Genomic DNA, 27,115 nt, shown 5'->3' with positions numbered 1-27,115 from the left:
ATATTAAAAAAATCACAGTTTTTACAAATTACATAGCAGAGTGCTGTCATTAGCACATATGCATTGCTACTAACCAGGGTCTTTGGGGTGTCTACAGTTTTGGGGTCAAAGGTCATTAAGGAGTCGCTTCCGGTCAAAACCCAAAAATCATCAAATATGTTCATTTTTTTATATCTCAAAATGTAACCAGACCAGAGTGACATAAACTTCATACATGCATTAGTGTTACCCGATGTATGCACAGTATTTTTATTTTTTTGGTCAAAGGTCATTTAGACGTCATTTCCGGTTTTAAGCTAAATAATTTCAAGAATTTTTATCTCCATAACTAAAGATAGTAGATTTTTTTAATTTAAACTGTAACAATGCATTTTCTCGGTGTAAATATGGTTTTTTTTATATTGGGGTCAAAGGTCATTAAAGAGGTCAAAACGTCAAATTTGCAAAAAAATGTTTAAAACTACGGAAAAGTTGCTGTATCTCAGCATATGGAAGACGGATAAAGCCCCTACATGCTACAGTGATGCACCATTAATGGTGTGAGATGTCCATAATAGCCGGTCAAAGGTCAAACTTTAAGTTAAGACTGGCATTTCCGGCCCCGGCTAGGTCCAGATCTGTAACCAGATCTAGTTCTTCTTCTTTCTTCTTCTGGCAACAGATTTCAAAATGCTTCTTCTCCTACATGTTACATCCTACAATGACGTCACTTGCACATATGCACCGGCTATATCCAGTGTCTATAGGATATTCACAAATTTGGGGTCAAAGGTCATTAAGGGGTCATTTCCGGTATAAAAGCAAATATCTTCAAAATGCTTCTTCTGCCACAAATTACATAGTACGATGATGTCACTTACACATATGCATCGGCTATTACAGGTACACACAAATTATTCTCCGATTTTGGGTCAAAGGTCATTAAGGGGGTCATTTCCGGTCTGAAAGCTAAAATATTAAAAAAATCACTGTTTTTGCAAATTACATAGCAGAGTGTTGTCATTAGCACACATGCATTGCTACCAACCAGGGTCTTTTGGGTGTCTACAGTTTTGGGGTCAAAGGTCATTAAGGGGTCGCTTCCGGTCAAAAACCAAAAATCATCAAATATGTTCATTTTTTTATATCTTAAAACTGAACCTGACCAGAGTGATATAAACTTCATATATGCATTAGTGTTATCCGATGTATGCACGGTATTTTTATTTTTCTGGTCAAAGGTCATTTAGACGTCATTTCCGGTTTTAAGCTAAATAACTTCAAGAATTTTTATCTCCATAATTAAGCATAGTAGATTTTTTAAATTTAAACTGTAACAATGCATTTTCCCGGTGTATATGAGGTTTTTTTTATATTGGGGTCAAAGGTCATTAAAGAGGTCAAAACGTCAAATTTGCAAAAAAAAATTAAAATTACGGAAAGGTAGCTGTATCTCAGCCTATGGAAGACGGATAAAGCCCCTACATGCTACAGTGATGCACCATTAATGGTGTGAGATATCCATAATAGCCGGTCAAAGGTCAAACTATAAGTTAAGACTGGCATTTCCGGCCCCGGCTAGGTCCAGATCTGTAACCAGATCTAGTTCTTTCTTCTTTCTTCTTCTGTCAACATCATAATCAGCCATCGCAGCCACATTCTTTCAGGCATGTTGACCATACTTGGTCAGTAGAACCGTTTGGTGGTGCCACAAATGTCACATGATCAACTTCCGGTCAAATGTCATCCACTTCCGGTCAATGGCCAAAACTTGGATTTTCACTAAAAATGCTACTCCTCCCACGTATTACATAGCATCGTGACGTCACTTACACACATGCATGATTTATATTTATTGTCTAACAGTTATACCACAAAATTGGAATCAAAGGTCATTAAGGGGTCATTTCCGGTAGAAGTCTGAAAAATTTGTAAAAAATAGTCAAAAAATCACTGTCTTTACAAATTACATAGCAGAGAGTCGCCATTAGCACACATGCATCGCTACTAGCTAGGGTCCTTAGGATGCCTACAGTTTTGGGGTCAAAGGTCATTAAGGGGTTACTTCCGGTCAAAAACCAAAATTATCAAAAAGGTTTAAAATTTTTTATCTCAAAATGTAAACAGACCAGAGTAACATAATCATCAAACATGAATCAGTGTTACCTGATGTATACGTGGTATTTTTATTTTGGGGGTCAAAGGTCATTAAGGGGTCACTTCCTGTTTTTAGCTAAATAAGTTTGAGAATTTTTATCTCGACAACTAAACAAAGTAGAATTTTTAAATTAAAATTGGAACAATACATTTTGGTAGTATGCATAAGGTTTTTTTTTTTAATTGAGGTCAAAGGTCATTAAGGGGGTCAAAAGGTCAATCATAAATTTAAAAAAAATCAAAATTCATGTATAAGTTCCGATTAAGCTGAAATTCACCAGGAATATTCCTTATGACACCCTAAGCACTATGTAATATTTTTGCGGGGTCAAAGGTAATTAAGGGATCACTTCCGGTTCTCACAGATTCGGGGTCATAACTCATTTGTCACTGCTGGCTGTGCATACTCGCGGTCGCAGGCGAACGCAATCAGATCTCGTTCTTCTTCTGTCAACACTATGATCAGCCATCGTAGCCACATGCTTTCAGGCATGTTGACCATACTTGGTCAGTATAACCGTTTGGTGGTGCCACAGATGTCACATGATCAACTTCCGGTCAAATGTCATCCACTTCCGGTCAATGGCCAAAACTTGGATTTTCACTAAAAATGCTACTCCTCCCACATATTACATAGCACCGTGACGTCACTTACACACATGCATCATCTATAGCCAGTGTCTAAAAGTTATACCACAAAATTGGAATCAAAGGTCATTAAGGGGTCACTTCCGGTAAAAGTCTGAAAAATTTGTAAAAATATTCAAAAAATCACTGTCTTTACAAATTACATAGCAGAGAGTCGCCATTAGCACACATGCATCGCTACTAGCTAGGGTCTTTAGGCTGTCTACAGTTTTGGGGTCAAAGGTCATTAAGGGTTACTTCCGGTCAAAAACCAAAATTATCAAAAAAGTTTAAATTTTTTTATCTCAAAATGTAAACAAACCAGAGTAATATACCCATCATACATGAATTAGTGTTACATGGTGTATGCATGGTATTTTTTATTTTGGGGGTCAAAGGTCATTAAGGGGTAACTTCCTGTTTTAGCTAAATAACTTCAAGAATTTTTATCTCAACAACTAAACATAGTAGAATTTTTTAATTAAAAGTGGAACAAAATGCATTTTGTCGTTGTATATAAGGTTTTATTTTCATTGAGGTCAAAGGTCATTAAAGGGGTCAAAAGGTCAATCATAAATTTAAAAAAATCATAATCCATGTATAAGTTCCGATAAAGCTGAAAATTCACCAGGAATATTCCTTATGACATCCTAAGCACTATGTAATATTTATGCGGGGTCAAAGGTAATTAAGGGATCACTTCCGGTTCTCACAGATTCGGAGTCATAACTCATTTGTCACTGCTGGCTGTGCATCCTCGCGGTCGCAGGCGAACGCAATCAGATCTCGTTTACATTATTGATTTTTATTTAGGGTCAAAGGTTATGAGGGGTCACTTCCGGTGTTAAACAAAATACCTTCTAAAATACCTGGCGGTTGTGCATGCTCGCGGTCGCAGGCGACCGCAGCCAGATCTTGTTCTTAAGTTAGGCGTGCAGCCTAACTTATTTCTTTCTTGTGCTTTCTTTCTTTCTTTCTTTCTTTCTTCTTTCTCACAATTTGCTTCTTCTGCCACATCCTTGATCGGATTTCGACCAAACTCGGTCACAAGCAGTATTGGGTAGCTGGCTACAAAAGTTATGTGTTGTTTAACGTCAGAGGTCATCCAAGGGGTCACAGGGGTCAAAAAAGGCCATTTTAACCGAAAATGCTCCGATTGAGCTGAAATTTAAATGCAATGATCCTTATGACATTCTAAACATGTTTCAAATATTTTAAAATTTATTTAATATCATTAAGGGGCCCATAAAGGGGTCAAAGGTCAAGTTTATCAAAATGCTTCAATTGAGCTGAAATTTAAATGCAATGATCCTTATGACATTTGAAACATTTAAAAAATATTTTAAAATTCATTTAAGGTCATTAAGGGGTCATAAAGGGGTCAAAGGTCAAGTTTTTAAAAATGCTCCAATTGAGCTGAAATTTCAATGCAATGGTCCTTATGACATTCTTAACATTTTAAAAACATTTTAAAATGCATTTAAGGTCATTAAGGGGTCATAAAGGGGTCAAAGGTCAAGTGTTCCAAAATGCTCCAATTGAGCTGAAATTTGAATGCAATGATCCTTATGACATTCTAAACATGTTGAAAATATTTTAAAATTCATTTAAGGTCATTAAGGGGCAATAAAGGGGTCAAATGTCAAGGTTTCAAAATGCTTCAATTGAGCTGAAATTTAAATACAATGATCCTTATGACATTCTTAAGATGTTTTAAATATTTTAAAATTCATTTAAGGTCATTAAGGGGGGCATACAGAGGTCAAAGGTCAAGTTAATACTATCCAGCACAGTGTTGCTGCTTGATCAGATCGTCACAGTCATCCGCCTAACTTACCTTGTGCCCTTGCAAAGGGCACAGTTGCTCTAGTTGCACATCCGCCATCGGCGATGTGCATTCTTTTTACCGCGTTCTTCTTCTTTCTTTCTTTCTTTCTTTCTTCTGTCAACACTATGATCAGCCATCGTAGCCACATGCTTTCAGGCATGTTGACCATACTTGGTCAGTATAACCGTTTGGTGGTGCCACAGATGTCACATGATCAACTTCCGGTCAAATGTCATCCACTTCCGGTCAATGGCCAAAACTTGGATTTTCACTAAAAATGCTACTCCTCCCACATATTACATAGCACCGTGACGTCACTTACACACATGCATCATCTATAGCCACTGTCTAAAAGTTATACCACAAAATTGGAATCAAAGGTCATTAAGGGGTCACTTCCGGTAAAAGTCTGAAAAATTTGTAAAAATATTCAAAAAATCACTGTCTTTACAAATTACATAGCAGAGAGTCGCCATTAGCACACATGCATCGCTACTAGCCAGGGTCTTTAGGATGTCTACAGTTTTGGGGTCAAAGGTCATTAAGGGGTTACTTCCGGTCAAAAACCAAAATTATCAAAAATGTTTAAAAAATTTTATCTCAAAATGTAAACAGACCAGAGTAATATAATCATCATACATGAATCAGTGTTACTTGATGTATGCATGGTATTTTTATTTTGGGGTCAAAGGTCATTAAGGGGTCACTTCCTGTTTTTAGCTAAATAACTTTAAGAATTTTTATCTCGACAACTAAACATAGTAGAATTTTTTAATTAAAATTGGAACAATGCATTTTGTCGGTGTACATAAGGTTTTTTTTTCATTGAAGTCAAAAGTCATGAAGGGGGGAAAAAGGTCAATCATAATTTTTTTAAAATCAAAATCCACGTATAAGTTCCGATTAAGCTGAAATTCACCAGGCATATTCCTTATGACATCCTAAGCACTATGTTATATTTTGCGGGGTCAAAGGTAATTAAAGGATCACTTCCGGTTCTCACAGATTAAGGGGTCATTTTTATTTTGCATCAGCCCCCCTAAAATACCTGGCGGTTGTGCATGCTCGCGGTCGCAGGCGACCGCAACCATATCTAGTTGCACATCCGCCATCGGCGATGTGCATTCTTTTTACCGCGTTCTTGCACAGCCGCCATCGGCGCTGTGCATTGTTTTTACCGCGTTCTTCTTTCTTTCTTCTTCTTCTGTCAACATTATGATCTCAACATCATAATCAGCCAGCGTAGCCACATGCTTTCAGGCATGTTGACCATACTTGGTCAGTAGAACCGTTTGGTGGTGCCACAGATGTCACATGATCAACTTCCGGTCAAATGTCATCCACTTCCGGTCAATGGCCAAAACTTGGATTTTCACTAAAAATGCTTCTCCTCCCACATATTACATAGCACCGTAACGTCACTTACACACATGCATCATCTATAGCCAGTGTCTAAAAGTTATACCAGAAAATTGGAATCAAAGGTCATTAAGGGGTCACTTCCGGTAAAAGTCTGAAAAATTTGTAAACAATATTCAAAAAATCACAGTCTTTACAAATTACATAGCAGAGAGTCGCCATTAGCACACATGCATCGCTACTAGGTAGGGTCTTTAGGATGCCTACAGTTTTGGGGTCAACGGTCATTAAGGGGTTACTTCCGGTCAAAAACCAAAATTATCAAAAATGTTTAAAAAATTTTTATCTCAAAATGTAAACAGACCAGAGTAATATAACCATCATACGTGAATCAGTGTTACCTGATGTATGTATGGTTTTTTATTTTGGGGGTCAAAGGTCATTAAGGGGTCACTTCCTGTTTTTAGCGAAATAACTTCAAGAATTTTTATCTCAACAACTAAACATATTAGAATTTTTTAATTAAAATTGGAACAATGCATTTTGTCGGTGTATATAAGGTTTTTTTTTCATTGAGGTCAAAGGTCATTAAGGGGGTCAAAAAGTCAATCATAAATTTTAAAAAATCAAAATCCATGTATAAGTTCCGATTAAGCTGAAATTCACAAGGAATATTCCTTATGACATCCTAAGCACTATGTAATATTTTTGCGGGGTCAAAGGTAATTAAGGGATCACTTCCGGTTATCAACAAAACCGCCTGGTGGCTGTGCTCGCGGTCGCAGGTGACCGCAACCGATCGTATATCTAGTTCTTCTTCTTTCTTTCTTCTTCTTCTGTCAACACTATGATCAGCCATCGTAGCCACATGCTTTCAGGCATGTTGACCATACTTGGTCAGTATAACCGTTTGGTGGTGCCACAGATGTCACATGATCAACTTCCGGTCAAATGTCATCCACTTCCGGTCAATGGCCAAAACTTGGATTTTCACTAAAATGCTACTCCTCCCACATATTACATAGCACCGTGACGTCACTTACACACATGCATCATCTATAGCCAGTGTCTAAAAGTTATACCACAAAATTGGAATCAAAGGTCATTAAGGGGTCACTTCCGGTAAAAGTCTGAAAAATTTGTAAAAATATTCAAAAAATCACTGTCTCTACAAATTACATAGCAGAGAGTCGCCATTAGCACACATGCATCGCTATTATCTAGGGTCTTTAGGATGCCTACAGTTTTGGGGTCAAAGGTCATTAAGGGGTTACTTCCGGTCAAAAACCAAAATTATCAAAAAGTTTAAATTTTTTTATCTCAAAATGTAAACAAACCAGAGTAATATACCCATCATACATGAATTAGTGTTACATGTTGTATGCATGGTATTTTTTATTTTGGGGGTCAAAGGTCATTAAGGGGTAACTTCCTGTTTTAGCTAAATAACTTCAAGAATTTTTATCTCAACAACTAAACATAGTAGAATTTTTTAATTAAAAGTGGAACAATGCATTTTGTCGTTGTATATAAGGTTTTATTTTCATTGAGGTCAAAGGTCATTAAAGGGGTCAAAAGGTCAATCATAAATTTAAAAAAATCATAATCCATGTATAAGTTCCGATAAAGCTGAAAATTCACCAAGAATATTCCTTATGACATCCTAAGCACTATGTAATATTTTTGCGGGGTCAAAGCTAATTAAGGGATCACTTCCGTTTCTCACAGATTCGGAGCCATAACTCATTTGTCACTGCTGGCTGTGCATCCTCGCGGTCGCAGGCGAACGCAATCAGATCTCGTTTACATTATTGATTTTTATTTAGGGTCAAAGGTTATGAGGCGTCACTTCCGGTGTTAAACAAAATACCTTCTAAAATACCTGGCGGTTGTGCATGCTCGCGGTCGCAGGCGACCGCAACCATATCTAGTTCTTCTTTCTTTCTTCTGTCAACACTATGATCAGCCATCGTAGCCACATGCTTTCAGGCATGTTGACCATACTTGGTCAGTATAACCGTTTGGTGGTGCCACAGATGTCGCATGATCAACTTCCGTTCAAATGTCATCCACTTCCGGTCAATGGCCAAAACTTGGATTTTCACTAAAAATGCTACTCCTCCCACATATTACATAGCACCGTGACGTCACTTACACACATGCATCATCTATAGCCAGTGTCTAAAAGTTATACCACAAAATTGGAATCAAAGGTCATTAAGGGGTCACTTCCGGTAAAAGTCTGAAAAATTTGTAAAAATATTCAAAAAATCACTGTCTTTACAAATTACATAGCAGAGAGTCGCCATTAGCACACATGCATCGCTATTATCTAGGGTCTTTAGGATGCCTACAGTTTTGGGGTCAAAGGTCATTAAGGGGTTACTTCCGGTCAAAAACCAAAATTATCAAAAAAGTTTACATTTTTTTATCTCAAAATGTAAACAAACCAGAGTAATATACCCATCATACATGAATTAGTGTTACATGGTGTATGCATGGTATTTTTTTATTTTGGGGTCAAAAGGTCATTAAGGGTAACTTCCTGTTTTAGCTAAATAACTTCAAGAATTTTTATCTCAACAACTAAACATAGTAGAATTTTTTAATTAAAAGTGGAACAATGCATTTTGTCGTTGTATATAAGGTTTTATTTTCATTGAGGTCAAAGGTCATTAAAGGGGTCAAAAGGTCAATCATAAATTTAAAAAATCATAATCCATGTATAAGTTCCGATAAAGCTGAAAATTCACCAGGAATATTCCTTATGACATCCTAAGCACTATGTAATATTTTTGCGGGGTCAAAGGTAATTAAGGGATCACTTCCGGTTCTCACAGATTCGGAGTCATAACTCATTTGTCACTGCTGGCTGTGCATCCTCGCGGTCGCAGGCGAACGCAATCAGATCTCGTTGCACAGCCGCCATCGGCGCTGTGCATTGTTTTTACCGCGTTCTTCTTTCTTTCTTTCTTCTGTCAACATCATAATCAGCCATCGTAGCCACATGCTTTCAGGCATGATGACCATACTTGGTCAGTAGAACCGTTTGGTGGTGCCACAGATGTCACATGATCAACTTCCGGTCAAATGTCATCCACTTCCGGTCAATGGCCAAAACTTGGATTTTCACTAAAAATGCTACTTCTCCCACATATAACATAGCATCATGACGTCACTTGCACACATTTATCACCTATAGCCAGTGTCCAAAAGTTATACCACAGAATTGGGATCAAAGGTCATTAAGGGGTCACTTCCGGTCAAAAACCCAAAAATTTGTAAAAATATTCAAAAATCACTGTCTTTACAAATTACATAGCAGAGAGTCGCCATTAGCACACATGCATTGCTACTATCCAGGGTCTTTAGGATGCCTACAGTTTTGGGCTCAAACGTCATTAAGGGGTTACTTCCGGTCAAAAACCAAAATTATCAAAAATTTAAAAAAAATTTTATCTCAAAATGTAAACAGACCAGAGCAATATAACCATCATACATGAATTGGTATTACCTGATGTATGCACGGTATTTTTATTTTGGGGGTCAAATGTCATTAAGGGTTCACTTCCTGTTTTTAGTTAAATAATTTTGAGAATTTTTATCTCAACAACTAAACATAGTAGAATTTTTTAATTAAAATCAGAACAATGCATTTTGTCGTTGTACATAAGGTTTTTTTTCATTGAGGTCAAAGGTCATTAAAAGGGTCAAAAGGTCAATCATAAATTTAAAAAAATCAAAATCCATTTATAAATTCCGATTAAGCTGGAATTCACCAGGAATATTCCTTATGACATCCTGAGCAGTATGTAATATTTTGCGGGGTCAAAGGTTATTAAGGGATCACTTCCGGTTATCAACAAAACCGCCTGGTGGCTGTGCTCGCGGTCGCAGGTGACCGCAACCGATCGTATATCTTGTTCTTCTTCTGTCAACACTATGATCAGCCATCGTAGCCACATGCTTTCAGGCATGTTGACCATACTTGGTCAGTATAACCGTTTGGTGGTGCCACAGATGTCACATGATCAACTTCCGGTCAAATGTCATCCACTTCCGGTCAATGGCCAAAACTTGGATTTTCACTAAAAATGCTACTCCTCCCACATATTACATAGCACCGTGACGTCACTTACACACATGCATCATCTATAGCCAGTGTCTAAAAGTTATACCACAAAATTGGAATCAAAGGTCATTAAGGGGTCACTTCCGGTAAAAGTCTGAAAAATTTGTAAAAATATTCAAAAAATCACTGTCTTTACAAATTACATAGCAGAGAGTCGCCATTAGCACACATGCATCGCTATTATCTAGGGTCTTTAGGATGCCTACAGTTTTGGGGTCAAAGGTCATTAAGGGGTTACTTCCGGTCAAAAACCAAAATTATCAAAAAAGTTTAAAATTTTTTTATCTCAAAATGTAAACAAACCAGAGTAATATACCCATCATACATGAATTAATGTTACATGGTGTATGCATGGTATTTTTATTTTGGGGGTCAAAGGTCATTAAGGGGTAACTTCCTGTTTTAGCTAAATAACTTCAAGAATTTTTATCTCAACAACTAAACATAGTAGAATTTTTAATTAAAAGTGGAACAATGCATTTTGTCGTTGTATATAAGGTTTTATTTTCATTGAGGTCAAAGGTCATTAAAGGGGTCAAAAGGTCAATCATAAATTTAAAAAATCATAATCCATGTATAAGTTCCGATAAAGCTGAAAATTCACCAGGAATATTCCTTATGACATCCTAAGCACTATGTAATATTTTTGCGGGGTCAAAGGTAATTAAGGGATCACTTCCGGTTCTCACAGATTCGGAGTCATAACTCATTTGTCACTGCTGGCTGTGCATCCTCGCGGTCGCAGGCGAACGCAATCAGATCTCGTTTACATTATTGATTTTTATTTAGGGTCAAAGGTTATGAGGGGTCACTTCCGGTGTTAAACAAAATACCTTCTAAAATACCTGGCGGTTGTGCATGCTCGCGGTCGCAGGCGACCGCAACCAGATCTAGTTCTTCTTTCTTTCTTCTGGCAACCGCAATCAACTGCATCTAGCTTCGCAAGGGATTGACAGATTTCAACCAAACTTGACCCAAAAGACCACTGGGGTAGGCCAAACCTTCCATTTGACTTTGACGTTGCTGTGACCTTTGACCTAGCTATAATGGTCAAAAATGTGATTTCACAAAAAATGCTACTCCTTCCACCAATTTCATGCGATGGGGACATGGTTATATCATGTGACTTGACTTTAATCGGTGTCTATAGGGTGTGCTCAGATAAGAGGTCAAAGGTCATTAAGGGGTCATTTCCGGTCAAAGTCTAAAAAATATTTTAAAAAATCACTGTCTTTACAAATTACATAGCAGAGAGTCGCCATTAGCACACATGCATTGCTACTAGCCAGGGTCTTTAGGATGCTTACAGTTTTGGGGTCAAAGGTCATTAAGGGGTTACTTCCGGTCAAAAACCAAAATTATCAAAAATGTTCAAAAAATTGTTATCTCAAAATGTAAACAGACCAGAATAATATAACCAACATACATGAATTAGTGTTATTAAGGGGTCACTTTCTGTTTTTAGCTGAATAAATTCAAGAATTTTTATCTCAAGAAATTAACATGTTAGAATTAATTAATTAAAATTGGAACAATGCATTTTGTCGGTGTACATAAGGTTTTTTTTTTTTTCCATTGAGGTCAAAGGTCATTAAAGGGGTCAAAAGGTCAATCAAAATTTAAAAACAAATCAAAATCCATGTATAAGTTCCGATTAAGCTGAAATTCACCAGGAATATTTCTTATGACATCCTAGGCCTAAGCACAATGCAAGAGCATTTGACCCCATCCGTAACCCAGGGGTCAAGTTATAGGGGTCAAATTGCGGCTTGTATTCAGCGTCTGTTGACTCTAGTTCTTTCTTTACACAGCCGTGACGTTAGTCACGGCTGTGTCTTTTTTCTTACAGGTTCTTTCTTCTTTCTTCTGCCGACCACTACATTTGCTCTAGCACTTACATGCTTGCACCGATTTTGACCTAACGTGGTCAAAACCATCATTGACCATGCTCCTACATGTCACATGAAACTCGTGGGGTCAAAGGTCAAGCAGGGGTCATAGGGGTCAAAAACGTGATTTCAACTCAAAATGCTTCTTCTATCACAAATTACGTAGGAGAGTGACACCACTTGCACATATGCATTGTTATTACCCAGTGTCTATGGGGTCCTCACAGATTTCGGGTCAAAGGTCATTAAGGGTCACTTCCGGTATAAAACGAAAAACCTTCAAATTTTTTTATTTGCTAAGAAAAACATAGGACAGTAACGGTATGTTCACAAATAAATTGTAGTTTCTCTCTGCATATGTGGTATTTTTTTTATTTAGGGTCAAAGGTCATTAAGGGGCTACTTCCGGTATAAAACGAAATTCCTTTAAAATGCTTCTTCTTCCACAAATTACGTATGACAGTGACGCCACTTGCACACATGCATTGTTAATACCCAGTGTCTATGGGGCCCTCACAAATTTGGAGTCAAAGGTCATTAAGGGGTCACTTCCGGTATAAAACGAAAAACCTTCAAAAATGTTTATTTGCTAAGAAAAACAGTGGAGGGTGATGGTATATTCACACATGAATTGTGTTTACCTATTGTACATGTGGTATTTTTTCATTTGGGGTTAAAGGTCATTAAGGGGTCACTTCCGGTCTGAGACGAAAAATCTTCAAAATGCCCCTTTCTGCCACAAATAACATAGGAAAGTGGTGCCACTTGCACCCATACATTGACATTAGCCAATGTCTATGGGCGTTTTATATATTTTGAGGTCAAAGGTCATTAAGGCGTCAAAACACGGCTGTGTTCGTGGTCTTAGACCACAGCTAATTCTTCTTCTTTCTTACAAGCCGACGACGAACGTCGGCTTGTTCTGTCTTCTTCCAATTCTTACAAGCCGACGACGAACGTCGGCTTGTTCTGTCTTCTTCCAATTCTTTCTTTCTTTCTTCTTTCTTCTTTCTTCTGGCAACAAATCAAAATGCTCTAGCTCCGCCAGGCATTGACAGATTGCAACCATATTTGACCCAAATGACCACTGGGCTAGACCAAACCTTCCATTTCACTTTGACCTCGCTGAGACCTTTGACCTTGACCTTATGGCCCAAATGGTGATTTCACAAAAAATGCTAATCCTTCCACAAATTATATGCAATGATCGTGTGACTCATGCATATGAATCAACGTTAACCAGTGCTCAAAACTTGTAAACAGATTTGAGGTCAAAGGTCATTAAGGGGTCATTTCCGGTAAAAGTCTAAAAAATATTCAAAAAATCACTGTCTTTACAAATTACATAGCAGAGAGTCGCCATTAGCACACATGCATCGCTACTAGCCAGGGTCTTTAGGATACCTACAGTTTTGGGGTCAAAGGTCATTAAGGGGTCACTTCCGGTCAAAAACCAAAATTATCTAAAATGTTCAAAAAAATTGTATCTCAAAAGATAAACAGACCAGAATAATATAACCATCATACACGAATCAATGTTCAATGATGTATGCATGGTATTTTTATTTTGGGGGTCAAAGGTCATTAAGGGGTCACTTCCTGTTTTTAACTGAATAACTTCAAGAATTTTTATCTCGAGAACTAAACATGTTAGATTTTTTTAATTAAAACTGGAACAATGCATTTTCTCGGTGTACGTAAGGTGTTTTTTTTCCATTGAAGTCAAATGTCATTAAGGGGGTCAAAAGGTCAATCAAAATTTTTTAAAAAAAATCAAAATCCATGTATAAGTTCCGATTAAGCTGAAATTCACCAGGAATCTTTCTTATGACATCCTAAGCACAATGCAAGAGCAGTTGACCCCATCCGTGACCCAAGGGTCAAGTTATAGGGGTCAAAGGTCAAATTTCGAAATTGGTCCAATCGAGCTCAAATTCAACAGGAATTATTCTTACGACATTCTAAACATGTTAAAAATATTTATGACCCCAAAGGTCAAAGTTTAGGGGTCAAAGGTCAAATTTCTAAAGTACTCAAACTTGACCCATCAACAGGTCGGCTTGTGTGTCATGTCTCGCATGACAATTTCTATATAGGCCCATTCCATGTCAACTCAGGGATGTGCACCGCAGCACCTCTTCAATTTTTTTTCTTTTTTCTGTGTGGTGGTAGATATTGATGATGAAAGTAAAATCCTGAAAATTTGAGCTTCATACTCCATTTCGTTTTCCCGTGGCATCAATTTGAAATTTAGGGGGTCAGCGTCAAAAATGTGTCGCAACGCGAGACGATATTTGGAGGTCCATAAATGTATTAAGGGAACCCTTTAAAACTGTGAAAAGTATGTATCCTGGGGTACTTTTTGGTGTAGAATTCAAATCTGCTATCAGAAAACTTGTAACTCCTTTACTTTAAAAGATATAGGGCCCTCAAAATGCAACTTCGTCCAACCAGGACCAACTTTGGGGGGGTCAGAACTCCAAAAGTAAAAATAATTTTAGCGTCAATTTTTTTGCCAGTCTGAGCCCTTTGGTAGGACATTACTCTTATCCAATATTGAGCATATTAGAATACATTTAGCTGAGATATTACCCATGGAAAACCACTTTTTTTACATTTTGACCCCCCTGAAAACCAATGTCAGACAAGTTGCATTTTGAGGGCCCTATATCTTTTAAAGTAAAGGAGTTACAAGTTTTCTGATAGCAGATTTTAATTCTACAAAAAAAAGTACCCCAGGATACATACTTTTCAAAGTTTTGAAAGGGTTCCTTTATACATTTATGGTAACGTCGTTTGCGTTCTCCACACATTTTTACGCTGAAATCAAATTGATGCCACGGGAAAACGAAATGGAGTATGAAGCTCAAATTTTCAGGATTTTACTTTTCATCAATATCTACCACCACACAGAAAAAGAAAAAATTGAAGAGGTGCTGCGGTGCACATCCCTGAGTTGACATGGAATGGGCCTATAGCTCTTGTTTCTTTCTTCTTCTTTCTTCTGGCAACATGCTCTAGCTCCGCCAGGCATTGACAGATTTCAACCATATTTGACCCAAATGACCAATGGGTTAGGCAAAACCTTCCATTTGACTTTGACCTGGCTGTGACCTTTGACCTTGACCTTATGTGCAAAAATGTTGATTTCACAAAAATGCTACTCCTTCCACAAATTACATGCAATGATCATGTGACTCATGCATATGAATCAACGTTAACCAGTGCTCAAAACTTGTAAACAGATTTGAGGTCAAAGGTCATTAAGGGGTCATTTCCGGTAAAAGTCTGAAAAATTTGTAAAAAATATTCAAAAATCACTGTCTTTGCAAATTATATAGCAGAGAGTCGCCATTAACACACATGCATCGCTACTAGCCAGGGTATTTAGGATGCCTACAGTTTTGGGGTCAAAGGTCATTAAGGGGTTACTTCCGGTCAAAAACTAAAATTATCAAAAATGTTCAAAAATTTTTTATCTCTTAATGTAAACAGACCAGAGTAATATAACCATCATACATAAATCATTGCTACCTGATGTATGCATGGTATTTTTATTTTGGGGGTCAAAGGTAATTAAGGGGTCACTTTCTGTTTTTAGCTATATAACTTTAAGAATTTTTATCTCAACAACTAAACATAGTAGAATTTTTTATTCAAAATTGGTACAATGCATTTTGTCGGTGTACGTAAGGTTTTTTTTCCATTGAAGTCAAAGGTCATTAAGGGGTCAAAATGTCAATCAAAAATTTAAAAAAAATCAAAATCCATGTATAAGTTCCGATTAAGCTGAAATTCACCAGGAATATTTCTTATGACATCCTAAGCACAATGCAAGAGCAGTTGACCCCATCCGTGACCCAGAGGTCAAGTTATAGGGGTCAAAAGTCAAATTTCGAAAATTGGTCCAATCGAGCTCAAATTCAACAGAAATTATTCTTACGACATTCTAAACGTATGTTAAAAATATTTATGACCCCAAAGGTCAAAGTTTAGGGGTCAAAGGTCAAATTTATAAATTGCTCAAACTTGACCCATTAACAGGTCGGCTTGTGTGTCATGTCTCGCATGACTTTCTATATAGCTCTTGTTACAAGCCGACGACGAATGTCGGCTTGTTCTGTCTCTTCCCAATTCTTTCTTTCTTTCTTTCTTCTTCTGGCAACCGCAATCAACTGCATGTAGCTCCGCAACGGATTGACAGATTTCAACCAAAGTTGACCCAAATGACCATTGGGCTAGGCCAAACCTTCCATTTGACTTTGACCTCGCCGTGACCTTTGACCTAGCTATAATGGTCAAAAATGTGATTTCACAAAAATGCTACTCCTTCCACAAATTTTATGCGATGAGGACATGGTTATATCATGTGACTCGACTTTAGTCGGTGTCTATAGGGTGTGCTCAGATAAGGGGTCAAAGGTCATTAAGGGGTCATTTCGGTCAAAGTCTAAAAATATTCAAAAATCACTGTCTTTACAAATTACATAGCAGAGAGTCGCCATTAGCACACATGCATTGCTACTAGCCAGGGTCTTTAGGATGCCTACAGTTTTGGGGTCAAATGTCATTAAGGGGTTACTTCCGGTCAAAAACCAAAATTATCAAAAATGTTCAAAAAATTTTGTCTCAAAATGTAGACAGACCAGAGTAATATAACCATCATACATGAATCAGTGTTACCTGATGTATGTATGGTATTTTTATTTTGGGGGTCAAAGGTCATTAAGGGGTCACTTCCTGTTTTTAGCTAAATAACTTCAAGAATTTTTATCTCAAGAATTAAACATGTTAGAATTTTTTAATTAAAATTGAAACAATGCATTTTGTCGTTGTATATAAGGTTTTTTTTTCATTGAGGTCAAAGGTCATTAAGGGGGTCAAAAGGTCAATCAAAATTTTTCAAAAAATCAAAATCCATGTATAAGTTCCGATTAAGCTGAAATTCACCAGGAATATTTCTTATGACATCCTAAGCACAATGCAAGAGCAGTTGACCCCATCCGTAACCCAGGGGTCAAGTTATAGGGGTCAAATTGCGGCTTGTATTCAGCGTCTGTTGACTCTAGTTCTTTCTTTCTTCTGGCAACCGCAATCAACTGCATGTAGCTCCGCAACGGATTGACAGATTTCAACCAAAGTTGACCCAAATGACCATTGGGCTAGGCCAAACCTTCCATTTGACTTTGACCTCGCTGTGACCTTTGACCTAGCTATAATGGTCAAAATGTGATTTCACAAAAATGCTACTCCTTCCACAAATTTCATGCGATGAGGACATGGTTATATCATGTGACTCGACTTTAGTCGGTGTCTATAGGGTGTGCTCAGATAAGGGGTCAAAGGTCATTAAGGGGTCATTTCTGGTCAAAGTCAAAAAAATAGTCAAAAATTCACTGTCTTTACAAATTACATAGCAGAGAGTCGCCATTAGCACACATGCATTGCTACTAGCCAGGGTCTTTAGGATGCCTACAGTTTCGGGGTCAAAGGTCATTAAGGGGTTACTTCCGGTCAAAAACCAAAATTATCAAAAATGTTCAAAACATTTTTCAAAATGTAAACAGACCAGGGTAACATAACCATCATACTTGAATCAGTGTTATCTGGTGTATGCATGATATTTTTTATTTTGGGGTCAAAGGTCATTAAGGGGTCACTATCTGTTTTTGGCTAAATAACTTCAGGAATTTTTATTTCCAGAACTAAACATAGTAGAATTTTTTATTTAAAATGGGAACAATGCATTTTGTCGGTGTACATGAGGTTTTTTTTCCATCGAGGTCAAAGGTCATTAAGGGGGTCAAAAGGTCAATAGCCGTCTTGTGTGTCATGTCTCGCATGACTATTTACAAGACGGCGCGCAGCTGCGCCGTCTTGTTCTGTCTTGCTTGGGATCTTCTTTCTTTCTTTCTTCTTTCTGTCAACCACGTTCGTGCATATAGCTCAGTCGTTGGTTGATGGATTGTGACTAAACTTGGTAAGGATAACCACTTACCTTGCCCGCACACGTCATATGACTTTGACTTGCATCTGACCTTTGACCTGGTCACAGGGGTCAAAATGCGAATCTTCTTCCACAAATAACATGTGATGGTGACATGCTTAGGTCATGTGACTTGACTTTGGTCTGTGTCTATAGGGTGTTCACAGATAAGGGGTCAAAGGTCATTAAGGGGGTCATTTCCGGTTTGAAAGCTAAAAATATTCAAAAATCACTGTTTTTACAAATTACATAGCAGAGTGTTGCCATTAGCACACATGCATTGCTACCAACCAGGGTCTTTGGGGTGTCTACAGTTTTGGGGTCAAAGGTCATTAAGGGGTCGCTTCCGGTCAAAAACCAAAAATCATCAAATATTTTTAATTTTTTATCTCAAAACGTAGAGTGACATAAACTTCATATATGCATTAGTGTTACCCGATGTATGCACGGTATTTTTATTTTTTTGGTCAAAGGTCATTTAGACGTCATTTCCGGTTTTAAGCTAAATAACCTCAAGAATTTGTTTCTCCATAACTAAGCATAGTAGATTTTTTAAATTCAAACTGTAACAATGCATTTTCTCGGTGTGGATGAGGTTTTTTTATATTGGGGTCAAAGGTCACTAAGGGGTCAAAACGTCAAATTTGCCAAAATTACGGAAAAGTGGCTATATCTCAGCCTGTGGAAGACGGATTAAGCCCCTACATGCTACAGTGATGCACCATTAATGGTGGGGGAAGTCTATAATAGCCTCGGCCCAAATGGTCAAAGTTTAAGTTCAAAAAGTTGAAAATCCATTTTCGGGCCGTCTTGTGTGCCATGTCGCGGCATGGCTGGTGGTCTAGTTAGCTCTTGTTCTTGTTCAACGTAGAGTGACATAAACTTCATATATGCATTAGTGTTACCCGATGTATGCACGTTATTTTTATTTTTTTGGTCAAAGGTCATTTAGACGTCATTTCCGGTTTTAAGCTAAATAACTTCAAGAATTTGTATCTCCATAACTAAGCATAGTAGATTTTTTAAATTCAAACTGTAACAATGCATTTTCTCGGTGTGGATGGGGCTATTGGGGTCAAAGGTCACTAAGGGGGTCAAAACGTCAAATTTGCCAAAATTACGGAAAAGTGGCTATATCTCAGCCTGTGGAAGACGGATTAAGCCCCTACATGCTACAGTGATGCACCATTAATGGTGGGGGAAGTCTATAATAGCCTCGGCCCAAATGGTCAAAGTTTAAGTTCAAAAAGTTGAAAATCAATTTTCGGGCCGTCTTGTGTGCCATGTCGCGGCATGGCTGGTGGTCTAGTTAGCTCTTGTTCTTTCTGGCAATGTACGCTCTAGCTCCGCAAGGCATTGGCAGATTTCAACCATACTTGACCCAAATGACCATTGGGCTAGTGCAAAACTTGCATTTGACTCTGACCTGGATGTGACCTTTGACCTAGCTGCAATGGTCAAAAACGTGATTTTTTTTTGCTTTTTTCTTAGCAAAACGTGACATTTTGCTCTGCTATGCTTTGACCGATTTTGATCATACTTGGTCACAAACACCACTGACCATGTCCCCATGTTACATGACATTGAACTCCATTTGACCTTTGACCTGCTCACAATGGCTAAAATCCGATTTTTACTATAAAATGTATCTTCTTCCACAAATAACATGTGATGGTGACATGCTTAGGTCATGTGACTTGACTTTGGTCGGTGTCTATAGGGTGTTCACAGATAAGGGGTCAAAGATAGCTAAGGGGTCATTTCCGGTCTGAAAGCTAAAAATATTCAAAAATCACTGTTTTTACAAATTACATAGCAGAGTGTTGCCATTAGCACACATGCATTGCTACCAACCAGGGTCTTTAATGTGTCTACAGTTTTGGGGTCAAAGGTCATTAAGGGGTCGCTTCCGGTCAAAAACTAAAAATCATCAAATATTTTTAATTTTTTTAATCTCAAAACGTAGAGTGACATAAACTTCATATATGCATTAGTGTTACCCGATGTATGCACGTTATTTTCATTTTTTGGGTCAAAGGTCATTTAGACGTCATTTCCGGTTTTAAGCTAAATAACTTCAAGAATTTTTATCTCCATAACTAAGCATAGTAGATTTTTAAATTTAAACTGTAACAATGCATTTTCTCGGTGTAGATGAGGGTTTTTTTATATTGGGGTCAAAGGTCATTAAGGAGGTCAAAACGTCAAACTTGCAAAAAAATGTTTAAAATTGGCCCAATCGAGCTCAAATTCAACAGGAACGATTCTTACGACATTCTAAACATGTTAACATTATTTATTACCCCAAAGGTCAATGTTTACTTTAGGGTCAAAAGGTCAAAATATGGTTTGCAGATAGCTATTCGCTGTGTAACCATATTCTATTGACTCTAGTTTTTTTTCTTCTTTATTCTTTACACAGCCGTGACGTTACTCACGGCTGTGTCTTTTTTTCTTACAGGTTCTTACACAGCCGTGACGTTACTCATCATTGACCATGCCCCTACATGTCATATGAAACTCGTGGGGTCAAAGGTCACACAGGGGTCATAGGGGTCAAAAACGTGATTTCAACTCAAAATGCTTCTTCTCTCACAGATTACGTAGGACAGTGACACCACTTGCACACATGCATTGTTATTATCTTGTGTCTATGGGGTCCTCACAGATTTGGGGTCAAAGGTCATTACGGGGTCACTTCCGGTATAAAACGAAAAAAACTTCAATTTTTGTATTTGCTAAGAAAAACATAGGACAGTAACGGTATGTTCACACATAAATTGTAGTTACCCTGTGTATAAGTACTATTTTTTAATTTAGGGTCAAAGGTCATTAAGGGGCCACTTCCGGTATAAAACGAAATACCTTTAAAATACTTCTTCTCCCACAAATTACGTAGGACAGTGACACCACTTGCACACATGAATTGTTATTACCCAGTGTCTATGGGGTCCTAACAGATTTGGGGTCAAAGGTCATTAAGGGGTCACATCCGGTATAAAACGAAAAACATAGGACAGTAACGGTATGTTCACACATGAATTGTGGTTACCCAATTCATATGTGATATTTTTTATATTTCGGGTCAAAGGTCATTAAGGGGTCACTTCCGGCCTGAGACAAAGGTCATTGAGGGGTCACTTCCGGTATAAGACGAAATACCTTTAAACTGCTTCTTCTTCCACAAATTACGTAGGACAGTGACGCCACTTGCACACATGCATTGTTATAACACAGTGTCTATATGGTACACACACTTTTGGGGTCAAAGGTCAGTAAGGGGTCACTTCCGGTATAACGATATACCTTCAAAATGCCCCTTCTGCCACAAAAAGCATAGCAAAGTGATGCCACGTGGACACATGCATTGACATTAGCCAAGGTCTATGGGGTTTTCATATATTTTGGTGTCAAAGGTGAATAAGGGGTCACAACACGGCTGTGTTCGTGGTCTTAGACCACAGCTAAGTCTAGTTCTTCTTCTTTCTTCTGTCAACCACTCACATGCTTACATCGATTTTGACCTAACTTTGTCACAATGATCATTGACCGTGCCCCTACATGTCACATGAAACTTGTTGGGTCAAAGGTCACGCAGGGGTCACAGGGGTCAAAAACGTGATTTCAACTCAAAATGCATCTTCTCCTACAAATTACGTAGGACAGTGACGCCACTTGCACACATGCATTGTAATTATCCAGTGTCTATGTTGTGTACACATATTTGGGGTCAAAGGTCATTAAGGGGTCACCACACGGCTGTGTTCGTGGTCTTAGACCACAGCTAAGTCTAGTTTACCTTGTTATTTCAATCTAAAATGGACAGCACCAATTCCCGTCAGTAATGTGTCTCTTTTTCCACATTGCTGGCAATATATATCAAACAGTCATAATTGGCGGTCATTTCAAATCATCCCCAAGTCAACGAGGTTTAAGAAAGTTCTCTCATTGTTAATTGTTGGTTATGCATACCTGTACAAAATGCAATGCCTGGTAAACCACCACTTGAACAGGATTTAGCAAAAGCAAACAAAGACCAGAGCTATTAAAAGTTCTATAGCCATCTAAGGTAGAAGCTTATTATCCACTTCAACAATGGGATTATTGATTAATTTTGACTATCAAAATGAGACAGATGTCGGCCAGCTTAAGTTACCGATGAATACGACCTTCGTACACATTTTACACCGTAACTCAGAATACAATTTAGGGAATTTACGGCTCATTTGTGCTGCCGGGTCACATTTGTAGATGTCACGCGTCAATGGTGAGAGCACTGTGTATAGGAAAACGGACAGTAACTGCAGTATGGATGTCATTACGGCATAACAACACTTTTAAGGGTACGTGCCCATCAATTTCATTAAGGGGCGTGTTTGAAAAACGGCACAGCGCATTAGTAAAAAGAATAAAACTATGAATGCTAAAGGCACTATCAATGCTAAAGATGCATATTGTGCCACGGTGACTGTGCTTAACATTCGGCGATTTTCAAAGATATACATATCAACACGTTTCTAGTGTATTGAAAATCAGATTTTGGTAGGAATACAGTCATAGAAAGACATATGACTCTACTTGTCTGTTTGTTTTTCATTTAATACAAAGTAATTTTGATGAATTGAACTGGTACGACTCTTAGGACTCATGATAAACGACGATTAATTTTGTAATAATAAAATCCCATATCAATTAATTTAAATTGGAATCCAAAAAGGAAATGTCAGGTCAAAATTCTCACCTTAGAATTATTGTGAAATAAAATCAAACCAAATTTAGGCTCCGCAAACAACGTCCAATTATTCCTATTGGTGTTTGCTACACGTGCATATAATACATTATGATTTGGGGCTAATTTGAGAAGAGTTAATGCCTCGAGTTTCAAAATACACCGAGTGATGTTTTTGATAAAAAAAACATCGACAATTCAAGACTCTGTAAAAACAAATCAAGAATTATCTGGGATAATTGCAACTAAGTAAAATGAAAGTTATGATCTAAGCTACCAGATGCATCATTAATTTCCTGACTATGATATTTAGTTGTGGGAAAAGATTACTTTAATGTTTTGGCGGGATTATTTCCCGCCAAAAATTGCAACCAAAAAGAGCATGTCGCCTTAAAAACGTCCCAAACGAGTGACTACTCCTTTTCATTAAGGTTAGCAACTATTTTAAACTGGTAGTTCACAACATCTTTCAAATGGTAGTGAACTTTGGCAAAAATTACATTGATCATTTCATAGCGAGTGTAAGAATTCAAATATCACGGATATACTTTTGTAGGTCCTGTGGCTCTTGAGTTATGTCTTGAAGAGGGCTGAAACAATAACGCTTTTGTAAAATGTACATAACTCATTAATAACAATCAATAATATATTGCTTCGACCAACAATACCGCATCTGCCATTAATGATCGGGGCTCCACCCAATTTGTTCAACGCGGCGTTTACGGCTTTGGACGTATAGATATCACACACTTGCTCACACTCGTGCACATAGTGTATGCGTAATTATTCAACAATAGAAATTTTCCTGTAAAATAGGTCACCTGCACATCGACCATTTAAATATAGTATGTTGTATAGGGTAGTACAAAACTTTCCTCAAAACAATTAACAATCCCGCGAAAATCAGCCATAAATATATTGTCATCCCTATATTTTAATTGAAAATTATTAGTTGAGGACATTATTGGCCTGTGTATAATTATGATTACTGTATTGATTTCGAGCTAATTCTTATACGTTGAAGCATGCATAAATATGATAGATAGATAGGTTATTTCCATACCAAAATAATACATACATAACATTACGTCCAAAAGGCCAAAGGAAGCCAGAGGTGGACAACACCTTTCATCTTGCATTACATTACACATAATATTATGTGAAACCAAAGTACGAGAGGACACAAGGACTGAACACATAAAATTATGCCGACAAACATTTGAAATTACAATCATATAACTTAAAACATGCCATAATAATATATAGTATGTTATTGAACAATAGTATATTATTGAATAATAGTATATTATTGAATAACACATTTTTGAATAAATATGAAGTATTATAAAATGATTTGAAAATGTGCAACTTATACTCAAAGAGACTTGTCAAATCTAATCTTAATTTGGATTTCAATATGTTAGTAGATTTTGAATTTTGTGTGTATGGGATATAAAATGGGACCTGATGATCTTATTCCTCTGGATGAGAAAGCCGTTTAATTTCTAACCAACTGGTAATCATTCTTTCGTCTTGTGTTTATGGTATGGACATTTTTCTTTTCTTTTCATAAAATAACATTCAAATAAAGTTGGTAATAAATTAACAGAATGCTTATACATAAAGATTCCAAGATAATATTTATACATGTCAGAGACAGTGAGAATCTTTAGAATTTTGAATAGTGGAGCTGAATGAGCCCTAAAATCACTCTTAGAAATGTTTCTTACGACTCTTTTCTGTGAATTGAGTAATTTGTCCAAATAAATCATATGTGCATTTCCCCTAATCAGAATGCCATAACTCAATTACGGCATTATCAATGAAGAAAATATATTTCCCATTTGATATAATTGGGCACTTCGGGGTTCGGTACAGATTATAAACAATTCAGTATGATATACTTTCGATGGTAAATATATTTTCACTTTAAAAGTTTGTAGTTTTCATAATTGCAATGTGTTAATATTTTATAAAAACACGTATAAGTCTATAATTGTAAGAGTATCGGATCATTTTGAAGGTTAACAAATGCGAAACGCCGGCCGTAGAGACCAGCAATAAATGTATATATCAGGGATTGCCGCGATTATTGCAGTAGTTTTATGAATAGAATACAATAGCGGATACAATATAACTCTATTGCGGGCAAATAAACCTCGTCGCGTTGCTAAATTTCAATTTTTCTTTTTTTTATTAACTAACCGTTATTTCGTACAGACGTGAAAGTGCTCGATCAGGATTCCAACTGGTTTAATCGTGGTGTAAGGGAAGCCATCAACATCAGACGCCACCCCAGTTCACTCAACAAGGACAAAGGCCGCCACCAGCTACCTCCGGTCTATGAACCTGTTCTGTCACATGACATCGTCAGCTCGTCATGTGACATCCCAGATCAATAACTCAATCACCATCAGTTTGAAAAAGACACAGAGTCGTCGTGTCGAAAGCTCACGTAAGTGAACAATTTTAGTTGTGTGTATAGGTTTAAACTCTACCAATAACCGTTATTTCATTAACTAACCGTTATTTTTTAAACTTTGGAAAACCTCGACCGAGGTTTTTAATTCTGAGTTATAGTGAAAAATGTGCATAAAGGTTCTATGTATCTTAAGTTGGTGCTACATGTATCTAATTTTACTTAACTTGCATGTTTTACTGTTGAACTTGTTGTGGTACCTTTTCTCGGCACTATGGTTCTGCTAAAAAAAAACCCATGCTGGATCGATGTTCTTATACAAAATATTATAACTCTCATACAATTTTCATGCCTGTAGAATTAACTATCGTGTTTGAAACAGATATACCGTAATTTTAACAATTTACTCTAGTGCAGTTTCTTGCCTGAAGAGATTCTTGCGTAAAAAAAAAAAAATCATTGAATGATGCTTCCGACTAGAAGGAAGTTGACAGGGGTATCAAGAGTGGCTAACCATCAAAATATCGCACAACAAAAGTTTTTCAGATTTCTTCTTTATTACTTTTTACAATTCTCTTATTTTTCATTGTTGAACTTATTACACAGAAGAAACACAATGAAAAACTAATTATTGTACACGTGTAAGGGTCGCTCCGGGTCGAGAGTCACTTCCGGGTCAAGGGTCATTTCTGGATCGCAAGGCCGATCCCGTAATTTTGACTTCGATACGTAGTATAGAACGAAAAATACGACATTTCTTATCGACCTAGTTTGTAATTTGATCTTTAATGAGTATACGGAATTTAACACCTATACGTTCCGTAATACGGCCGATATGACGCGTTATTTTAGGCAAAATATGTTCCTTAATTTAAAATGTCCGTGTTTCTAGAACAAACATACCACCGTGAGGGCCATTTCGGGTCAAATGTCACTTCCGGGTCAAAAGTCACTCTTAAAAAAGTTTTTTTTTTCGAAAACTCTTTTTTAATTTTTTTTTTCAAAATGGCGGCATTGCCGGTTGACCTTTCAAAATGGCGGCAGTTCCGGGTGATCTTAACCACTTCCGGTTGACATTTGACCTTTGACCCTGAAGTGACCTCGTGATCTTTGACATAGGTTGACCTTTGACTTTTGACCTCGTGACCCGGAAGATGCCCTGGAAAGCTATATTACTACTGTCTTTTATTCCATGGGGTGTATAGATTTCTACTGGAATAGCGCCTGTTAACGTAAGTAAGACAAACAAAACGGTATTTATTCTGTTATTTATTTGCAGATACTTTCTACGACAAAACACAGCTATAAACGTAATACTGTTTTTTAGAATCTACCTGTAAAGTGTGCTGATGCTTGTGGATCAACGTTTTGACTGACTATATTTAATTTTGCTGATATGTTTGCCAGAATTTGCCGCATGTCACGAATCTATTTACTTGTAACGTTGACATCAATTGCATTGTATGGCGTGTTTTTAACAGCTAAAATCGATCAAAATAGTCTGTCAATTAGGACCTTGTGTGATGAGCGATTGGGCTCTTTTGAAGATCGATTTCGTAATGAAGATGTCCCGCAAAAAGATGGCAAAGAAGAGAGCGTTTGGAATGGTGTTGATAAAGGGCAAAGTAAGGTACGCGAAATTGAAGTGCTGCTTCGTGAACTGAATGAAAAAATAAATACCAAAAGTCAATCAAGTGACAATAAAAGCAATACAGCTGTGGCAAAAACTAAACGTGTTGACAAAGAAGAATCTAACAAGGGGATTTAATATCGCCGTTAGATTTTTCTCAAGTTTCGACCAAAACACCACAAAAGTTGACGGTATTATTAGAAAGACCAGCTATACTTCCTGCTCAACCACATGGGGTACCAATGGATATGATGTCGTACATGATCGATCCAAACTATAAAGCTTCCGTAAGTATTATTAAGCTAATTCCTAATCCCAATACAGCCTGTCTCCAAAAAAAATTGTGCAAGTGGAAAACGCTCTCTTTGGTAATTAGAGAA

General features: G+C 37.3%; 1 long non-coding RNA gene across 1 annotated transcript in view; it reads left to right on the top strand.

Moving 5' to 3' along the window:
- LOC140144970 (uncharacterized) overlaps positions 1-26,861 on the top strand; it is a 120,115-nt gene extending 93,254 nt beyond the window's left edge. The window contains exons 2-3 of the long non-coding RNA XR_011857967.1: positions 24,907-25,141; positions 26,385-26,861. This is a non-coding gene — a long non-coding RNA (uncharacterized lncRNA). The remainder of the gene's footprint in view (positions 1-24,906; positions 25,142-26,384) is intronic.
- The last annotated feature ends 254 nt before the right edge of the window (positions 26,862-27,115 follow it).

The sequence above is a fragment of the Amphiura filiformis genome, unplaced genomic scaffold (genome assembly GCF_039555335.1).
Source record: "Amphiura filiformis unplaced genomic scaffold, Afil_fr2py scaffold_106, whole genome shotgun sequence".
NCBI classification, from domain to species: Eukaryota; Metazoa; Echinodermata; class Ophiuroidea; order Amphilepidida; family Amphiuridae; genus Amphiura; species Amphiura filiformis.
This window is presented reverse-complemented; position numbering and strand designations above follow the sequence as displayed.